Raw genomic sequence first — 10,153 nt, forward strand, 5'->3', positions numbered from 1 at the left:
TATATTTATTCTCCCCAAATCTATCTTTAGATTCAATGAAGCCCCAATTAAAAAAAAAATAGCATTTTTTGGGTGGAAACTATAAACTGATTTCAAAATTTTTATACAAGGGGCTATGAATAACCAAGACAATCTTGAAGAACAAAGTTGGAAAACATGTACTACCAAATATCATGACTTATTTAAAAAGTACAATGATTAAGGTACTGTGGCATTGCTGCAAGGATAGATAAATTGTATCCATCAGGGTCTAGTCGAGGGACAGAAACTACATTAGTGTCTACGTTGGCATGAGCATGGGCCTGAGTATCTTGGTCTCTAGGTTTTACGTTTGGTCTCTCCCTGAATATCAGGAGCCTGTGTGGGCAGGGAGTAAGTCACCACTGTGTCCCCAACATCACCAACCCAGGGCCCACCTTGGAGCACCTGCCCAGGGCACCAGGAAATTCTTGCTGAATGAATATCTATGCAAGCCAGTGAAGAGATCCCTTTCTGCACAGACTGACCATGAAGGCTGGGAGAAAGAGCCGGATTTTCTGATGGAAAGTAAACTGTTAGCCCATATAGGCATCAGAAACAAAGCCTGGGTGAGGGCCACAGGCAGGGCTACTTCCCTGGCCTTGTCACCTGTAGATGGAGGCCTAGGGACAGGTAAGCCACGTGTTGTTGGTCAACTTGCCCAGCTGGTAATTGTCAAAGATGAAGTACGGCTGGTTGATTTCCTTATCAGTGTCACAGGGTACAAGGCAGGCTTCCACCCGCATCTCAGGCCGCATGCGGCTGTATCGAACCTTCTCCTCTCTCAAACAGAGCCAGCAGGGCATGGGTTTTTCCAGGGGCTCCTCAACATAGCACTACCCTGCGCGTTTGCGCTCGACCAGCTCTCTGCAGCGGTTACACTCCTGCCACAGCTCCCAGTGAGTAAAGATGAGGACCTTGCCACGCATACTCAGGGTCTCATTCTACAGGGGCTTTTGGCCCAGGTCTTTGTGTGTAATATGCAGGGAGGTTACATCCTGGAAATCAATTTCATATTCCATCACAAGGGCATTGTTGTTGTCCTGGCAGCTATAGAGACCTGTCTGGAAGGGCTGAGTGTTGATCAATTGGAGGCTGCCCCCAGGCAGTTTCTTTATGTTAGGGCTTGAGTTGAGCAGAAAGGGATCCTCTCCAAGAAGTACCAGAATGTCTTGGGATGGTCACAATGTAGGACAACATCATTGCCTGAGAGTAAGGCCCACTGGCAGAGACTATTGTAGGTACAGCTGATTAACACCTGGGCCCACAAAGTGGGGAAAGAAAGGCTAACCAGCTACAGGGTGGCCAGCATAGTGGAACGAGACTACAGAAGGAGGCTGAGAACTACCCTGGCCATTGTGAAGTCACCCACAGAACTCAGGGATCAGCCCTGAGCCGTGGAATGAACCTCAATTCACTGTGCTTTCAGGAGTCCAATTCAGCTTATGTCATCAAATGTCTTGTCAGTTGTAGGGTCAAAAACTCAAATGTCCACAGGAACTGGGCAGGAAACAAAATGAGTGAATATAAATCAGAACAAGTGAACTAAAAAGGCAAATTATTTGCCCTCCACATACCCAATATGCAGTGATGGAATGGGACCAAATGGCTTTATGCCCATCAGAAAGGGGAAGAAAGGAAGACAAACAGAAATTACTGGTCTATACATTTCTAAATCCAATGAGAAGACATTACAAGGGCCTCTTATCTTGTAGATGAGGAAGATTTCTTAATTAGCACCATATCAGCTCCTTGATGGTAGTGTGGGGGCTTCCCAAGCCATTGTTCTCTATGGCTCATGTCTCCATGCTCTTGGGAGATATCTCCTTTCCTATTAACCTCCTTGGCTACATCTGAAGTGGCACTGGAAGATGTGCCCTCCTTGAGACATCAGCAATTTTCTCATCTTGCTTTTGGCTCCCCAAAATTTTGGTTTCAAATGTTTCCTTGTTTCCAATGTGTCTAAACCAATATTTTTGTTTTTATTACATCAGCACCCCGCTGCTGATACTAATTCTGGTATCAACTTAAACAGGCTATTTTCTACAATGATAAACTTTCCCTAGATGTCAATGACTTAAACAACAAAGGTTTACTTCTCACTCATGCTCCATGTTCATTGTATATTAGCATTAAAATCACTCAGATCCAGGGTGATGAAGAAACTGCCATCTCAAACATTTCCAGTTTCTGAAGAGGAGGAAGAAAGAGAACTCTGTAGGAGTTCAAGTTTACACAAAATGCTCTGCCCGTAAGTGACACGTCACCTGTTCACAAACCATTGGCCAGAAACAGCCACATGGCACTACCAATCCACCAACCCAACAAAAGAAATGGAATTCTATTATGTCTCAGAAACTTTTGGCAAATGGCAGTAATAATTACTACAGCTAATGTTTATTACAAGGAATTTTTCCTCTTGTATGTCCCTTTATATCATAAAATTAAAACCCTTTCTCACCCACTCTTGCTGACGCCATGAAAAAAAAAAAGGAAGTGGAATAATTACATGGCCATGTAAACAAAACAAATAAGACAAAAAAGAAAAAAATTTTTCAAAAATTCTCCTATCAGATCTCCCCTAAAGTTCTATTGGCCAGGATTTGGGTCCCATACCCAGATCTAAAACAATCTCTGAAAATAAATGAAATTTCAGGGCCGGCCCAGTGGCGCACTGGAGAGTGTGCCGCGCCGAGGGTTCGGATCCCATGTGGAGACCGGTTCCCGCTCACTGGCTGAGCGCGGTGTGGGTGCAACACTGAGGGTTGCGATCCCGTTGCCGGTCCCCGGTACGGGTGCGACACCGAGGGTTGCGATCCCGTTACCGGTCTGTAAAAAAGACAAAAAGGAAAAAAAAAATGAAATTTCAACAATTGGCTTAAACCAGTCAGAATGTGTTCCTTAGTCCTGGGGGAAGGCAACCTTTTCTTACCTCAGAAACCACTGAGGACCCAAACAAAATCAGGAATTTGCATGTAGGAGAGATGTAGAACAGAATACTTATTTGTTGTACCCAATCATGTCTTCCACAGCATCCACTGATGGGAAATATAAGTTGTACCAGGATTATGCTTGGCACTCTGTGAACTACGTGACCTGAAGCAAGTTCTTCTGTGAAATTGGGACAGTAGAAATCTCCATCACAAACTAGGGTTGTTGTAAAGCTTTCAAGAAATTATTCAGGTCAAACTTTGCCCAGCCTGGGTGTGGGACAAGACAGTGGTTAGGATAGTGGGAATGTGGTCTGGTGGTTTCAATCTCAGGCTTTACCTCCCTGTGCCTGGCACATTCACTTACTCCATAAATAATTATTATTTACCCATCTTGCACCAGACATGAAGGATTCAGGCTAAGTTCCTGACCTCTTGGAGCTTACATTCTAGGGGGGGGGTATATTAGTCAGTATAGGTTAGGTTATGTTGTGTAACAAAAGAAGTCTGGAATTTTAGTGGCTCAATGCATTTTTTTTTTTCGTGTTACATATCCAATGTTGGTTGGTAGAGAACTTTACTCCACAAAGTCCCTTCAGATACCATGGCTGATGGAGCCTGCACCATCTGCAACATCATTAGTTGCTGTGGCAGAAATAAGGATAGGAAGTCATGCACTGGAAATTAAATGCTTTGGCCTGGGAGGAACTCATATTACTTTTGATCACAGGCCATTAATGAGAATTAATCACATAGCCCCTCTAACTGCATGGGGGCTGAGAAAGTAGGGCAGCACATGGAATACTTGCTGAGCAATATTGTTTTTATCTTGGGAGAAGACAGATGGTAAACAAATAAATGACTAATAAAACATCAGGTCACAGTAAATGTTTTGAGGGGGAAAAAAGCAGGGAGAGAGAGATTGGGCATGGAGACTGTTATGGGCTGAATTGTGTCCTGCCCTCCAAATTCATGTGTTGAAGCCCTAACCCCCAGTATCTCAGAATGTGTCTATATTTGGAAATAGGGTATTTAAAGAGGTAATTAACATAAAATAGGGTAATTAGAGTGAGTTCTAATCCAATATGACTGAAAGCCTTATAAGAAAAGGAAATTAGAACACAGACAACAGTGACAGAGGAATGACCATGTGAGGACACAGTGAAAAGGCAGCCATCTGTAAGCCAAGGAGAGAGGGCTCAAAATGGAACCAAAGCTTGGACTTCTAGCTCCAGAATGGTGAAGAAATACATTTCTTTTGTCTAAATGACCCAGTCTATGGTGTTTGTTATGCAGCCCTAGGCAACTAATACAGAGAATATATTAAAGGAGGTGGGAAGAGAAAGCCTCTCTGAAGAAGTGACATTTGGATAGACCTCCATAAGATGATTCATGAAGATTCCAGAGGAAATGGGGTCTGAACCAGGCACACAGTACATGCAAAGGCCTTGAGGTGGGAAAAGTTTGGGCATATGTCAATACCTTTCAGCCAAAGACCACCAGGGACACACCTATGAACAAAGTTGGGTTTATTGACTCACTGCAGTGAGGAAGGATGCATACCATGGGGAGTGGTGCAGTGTCTCAGAAAGAAGGTATTAGAAGAGACAAAATTTGGGCTGTGTTATGTGATTTGGGGAAGGGTTCAAGGAAGAGGGGATTTGCTCTGGATTGGGTGCTGTCAGGAAGCATGACTAATTCTATTTTATCTAGAAGGTGAGAAGAATGGAGCAAAGGTAAAACTGTAATTGGTAAAAAAGCAGCAGTCCCTCTTATTATCTGAGAGGGAGATGTTTGGTGGTGTGCGGCTTAGACAACGTTCCTGTTTCATCTGTGTTCAGACATGATTATAGAGTGACCTTGTTTTTGTCTCGATTCATCACAGTCACAGAGAGATCTTGTCTGATGTTGGTATTCCGTGAAAATTGTTTATGTTCAATAGGAGAACACCAATACCTACCTGTGAGTTCTAGGCTAGCTTCTAGTAACACCAAGATGCAGTTAGTACTGTCAGTCCAGCTCCCAGGTATCAAAGGCTGCTTTCTCTTTCTCACATACTTGAGAGGAGCTGCAATGAAGTGTTTTCCTGCAATGGAAGTCTGGTCAAATGGCTTCCTCTCTGTGAAGCTCGGTTTCCTCATTTTCAAAGGATTTTAATGGCACTTCCCCATAGGGCTCTTATGAAGATTTGACAAGAAGTTGTATATAAAGTGCTCAGCCAGTATTATTACTAGGGGGTGGGCAAGGACTCTGTCCTCCAAATACCAGGGTTCTGTGTTCTAATTGCAATTACCACCTCTGATCTCAGAGGTGCAGACACAGAGGGGGTCTGCTATTGTTTCAGTCCTCACCAACAAAAATGGGTTCCAGGGGATATGAAGGGATATCCCCCCTAGATCCTCCCCACCCTTTTTCCTCTTTGGACAGCTGGACACTTAGGAGTTAGGACATTCAAAAGCAACCATGTATACAGGGGAATTTAGAAAATCACTGCACAAGCTCAGGGAAAGGTATAATCTCAAAATGAATGACCTTAAGCTTTCATCTCAGGCTGATCCCAACACAGACACACCCCACAACAATAAACAACAGAAAAACAAACAAACAAAAAAACAGCAAACCTTGGGGAATGAGGAAAATCTGATTTCCTGAATTACCACATTATAAAATTCAAATGTGCATTTCAACAACAACAAAAAAAACCACAAGACATACAAAGGAACAGGAAAGGATGGCCCATTCAATACAAAATAAACAAACGAACAAAATAAACCATCCCTGAGGAAGTCCAGGTGGTGAACTTACTAGACAAAAACCTAAATAACTGTTTTAAAAATGTTTAAAGAGCTAAAGGAGACATGTACAAAGACAGAAAAATGATATATGAACACAAGGAGAATATCAATAAAGAGACAGGAAATATAAAAAGAAACCAAAAAGAAAATTCTGGAGCTAAAAAATAGAATTACTAAAATGCAAAATTCATTAGAGGAATTCAAAAACAGATCTGAACAGTCAGAAGAAAGAATCAGCAAAGTTCATGATAGGACAATTGAAATTATTGAGTCTGAGGGACAGAAAAAAAAATAAAATTGAACAGAGTCCAAGGGATCTGTGGGACAGCATCAAGGGGACTAACAGGAATATTGTAGGGGTCTCAGAAGGAGAAGAGAAAGAGATAGGGAAAGAAGGAGTTATATTTGAAGAAATAATGGCTGAAAACTTTCCAAATTTGACAAAAGACATGAATCTACAAATTCAAAAAGCTCACTGAACTTCAAGTAGGAAAAACCCATAGAGATCCATACAAAGACAAATTAAAATCAAACTATCAAAAGTCAAAGATAATCTTGAAAGCAGTAATGGAGAAGCAACTTGTTACATTTAATGGATCCTCAATAAGATTATTGGCAGACTTCTCATTAGAACGATAGAGGCCAGAGGAAGTGGGATGATACATTCAAAGTGCTGAAAGAAAAAACAAACTGTCAACCAAGAATTTTATAACCAGCAAAACTATTCTCCAACAAGAGAGAAATTAAGACACTCCCAGATAAATAAAATGGACTGAGGGAGTCCATTACCACTAAGCCTGCCCTGCAAGAAAGGCTAAAGGGAGTCAGTCCTTCAGATTGAAATGAAATAATACTAGACAGTAACTTGAAGACATATGAAGAAATATAGATCTCTGGTAAAGGTAAATACACAGGGAATTATAAAAGCTAATTGGTTTGTAATCCCACTTTTTATTGCCTACCTGATATAAAAGAATGCATAAAAAACAATCACTAATCATTGTTACTTGGAAAACAATGCATAAAGATGTAATTTGTGATATCAACAACAGAAAGGGGTGACAAAGCTATATAGGAGCAGAGTTTTTGTATGCTATTAAAGTTAAGCTGGTATAAATTCACATTGAAGTGTTATAACCTTAGGATGTTATATGTATTGTAATCTCCATGGTAACCACAAAGGAAAACACTATATGTAGTATATACACAATTGTAAACAAGAAGAGAATCAACACATTTTACTACAAAAAAATTTAAACACAAAAGAAGGCATTAAAGAAGAAAATGAGAGACAAAAAGCTATAAGGCATATGAAAAACAAGTAGCAAAATAACTGAAGTCCGACCTTCTCGTAATTTCTTTAGATCAAAAAACAGAGATTGGCAGAATGGATTTTTAAAAAAGATCCAACTTGTTATATGCTGTATGCAAGAGTTTCACTTTAGATCCAAAGAAACAAGTAGGTTGAAAGCAAAAGTGACAGAAAAGGATATTCCCTGTAAATAGTAACAAAAAGAGAGCTGGACCTGGCTATGAAAATATCAGACAAAGAGGACTTTAAATCAAAAAAGTTTATACGAGATGAAGAAAGATATTATATATTAATAAAAGTTCAATACAGCAAAAAGATACAACAATTATAAACATTTACATACCTAATAACAGTTCTCAAAATATGAAGCAAAAATTGAAGATTCAAAAGGAGAAATAGACAGTTATGGCATAATAGTTGGAGATTTCAATATTCCACTTCCAAAAAGGCATAGAACCCACGACAGAAGATGAGTAAGGATATAAATGACTTGAAAAACATAATAAACCAACTAGAGCTAATAGATACAAACAGAAAACTGCTCAACAACAAAAATAAAAAATGCATATGGGGCATTCTCTAGGATAGGCCACATGTTAGGCCACAAATTAAGTCTCAATAGATTAAAAAAGATAGATATCGGGCCGGCCCGGTGGCGCACTGGATAGTGCGCCGCTTGGGAAGCGCGGCGGCGCTCCCGTCCGAGGGTTCGGATCCCGCATACAGACTGGTTCCCGCTCACTGGCTGAGCGAGGCGCGGGAGCAACACCGAGGGTTGCAATCCCGTTGCCGGTCCCTGGTCCAGTACGGGGGCGACACTGAGGGTTGCGATCCGTTGCCGGACACGGAAAAAAGACAAAAGACAAAAAATAAAAATAAAAAAATAAAAAAGATAGATATCATACAAAGTATCTTCCCTGACCACAACAAGATGAAGTTAGAACTCAAACAGAAAGAAAAGTGTAAAATTAACAAATATGTGGAAATTAAACAATGCTCTTGTAAACAATCAATAAGTCAAACAAGAAATCACAAAAGAAATTAGAATATACTTAGAGACAAATAAAAACAAAAACACAATATATCAAAACTTAATGGAATGCAGCAAAAGCAGTACTCAGAGGGAAATTTATAGCTATGATGCCTATGTTTAAAAAGAAGAAATATCTCAAATTAATAATCTGACTTACACCTTAAGGAACTAAAAAAAATAGAGCAAACAAAACCCAAAGTTAGCAGAAAAAAGGCCATAACAGATAAGAGCAGAGACAAATGAAATAGAGGAAAAGGGGCTGGCAGGTTAGTTCAGTTGGTTAGAGCATGGTGCTGATAACACCAAGGTCAAGGGTTCAGATCCCTGTACTAGATAGCTGCCAAAAACAAACAAAGAAACAAACAAACAAATAAATAAATAGAGAAAAAGAATAGAAAAAAATCCATAAAACCAAAAGTCAGTTTTTTGAAAAGATTAACAAAATGGACAAACCTTTGGCTAGGCTAAAAAAAAAACAAAAGAGAGAAGACACAAATAACTAAATTAGAAATGAGACTGGCAACATTACTACCCATGATACAGAAACAAACAGAGTTATAAGAGAATACAATGAGCAACCAAATAGCAACAAATCAGATAATATAGAAGAAATGGACAAATTCTTTAAACACATATTTACCTAAACTGACTCAAGAAGAAATAGAAAATCTCAACAGATCTACAACAAGTAAAGATATTGAATCAGTAATTTAAAATCTCCCAGCAAAGAAAAGTTCTGGACCAACATGGCTTCGCAATTTAGTTCAACCAAACATTTAAAGAAGAATTAACACAAATCCTTCTCAAACTCTTCCAAAATTAAAGAGAAGGAAACACTTCCTAACTCATTCTATGCAGCCAGCATTACCCTAATACCCAAACCAGATAAAGACATCACAAGAAAAGAAAATTACAGACTAGTGTCCCTTATGAATATAGATACAAAAATCCCCAACAAAATATTAGCAAATAGAACCCAACAGCATATGAAAAGGATTATTTACCATGATTAAGAGGGATTTGTGCAGGAATGCAAAGGTGGTTCAACATAAAATCAATCAATGTAATACATCACATTAATAGAATAAAGAGAAAAAAACACATGTAATCATTTCAACTGATGCAGAAAAAGGCATTTGACAAAATCCAACAATCTTTTATGATTAAAAATCCTTAGAAAAGTAAGAATAGAAAATTTCTCAACATGATAAAGGATGTTTATGAAAAACTCACAGCTAACATGGTATTCAATGGTGAAAGATTTTTTTTTTCCTTTAGTCATTTTTCTTTTGTGCTGGTGTTCTTATTTTTTTCTTTGATAAAGGATGTTTATGAAAAACTCACAGCTAACATGGTATTCAATGGTGAAAGATTTTTTTTCCCTTTAGTCATTTTTCTTTTGTGCTGGTGTTCTTATTTTTTTCTTTCTCAATGGTGGAAGATTGAAAGCTTTCCCTCTAAGATCAGGAATAAGACAAAGATGCCCACTTTCACCATTGCTACTCAACACTGTACTGAGAGTTCTACCCAGAGTTATCAGAGAAGAAAAGGAAGTAAAATTCATCCAGATTGGAAAGGAAGAGGTAAAACTATCTCTATTCGCAGATGACATGATCCTATATACAGAAAATCCAAAAGAATAGACAAGATACCTACCACAGTTAATAAAAGAGTTTAGCAAAGTTGCAAGGTACAAGATCAACACACGAAACTTAGTTGTGTTTCTATAAGTCAGCACTGAACAATCTGAAGAGGAAATTAAGAAAACAATCCCATTTACAATAACATCTAAAAGAATTAAATAATTAGGAGTAAATCTAACCAAGGAGGTGAAAGACTTGTACACTGACAACTACAAAAGGTTGCTAAAAGAGATTAAAGAATACCTGAATAAATGGAAAGACATTCTGTGTTCATGGATAGGACGACTTTACATTTTTAAGATGTCAGTACCACCTAAAATGATCTACAGATTTAACACAATGTATATCAAAATGCCAACAACATTTTTTGAAGAAATAGAAGCAGATCCTCAAATTCGCATGGAATTGCAAGGGGCCCCCAA

At 39.0% G+C, this 10,153-nt stretch overlaps 1 pseudogene; it reads right to left on the reverse strand.

Moving 5' to 3' along the window:
• Positions 1-623: 623 nt before the first annotated feature.
• Positions 624-1,330, reverse strand: LOC103596696 (annotated as a pseudogene).
• Between the last annotated feature and the right edge of the window lie 8,823 nt (positions 1,331-10,153).

This window comes from Galeopterus variegatus, unplaced genomic scaffold, assembly GCF_000696425.1.
Source record: "Galeopterus variegatus unplaced genomic scaffold, G_variegatus-3.0.2 Scaffold2073, whole genome shotgun sequence".
NCBI classification, from domain to species: Eukaryota; Metazoa; Chordata; class Mammalia; order Dermoptera; family Cynocephalidae; genus Galeopterus; species Galeopterus variegatus.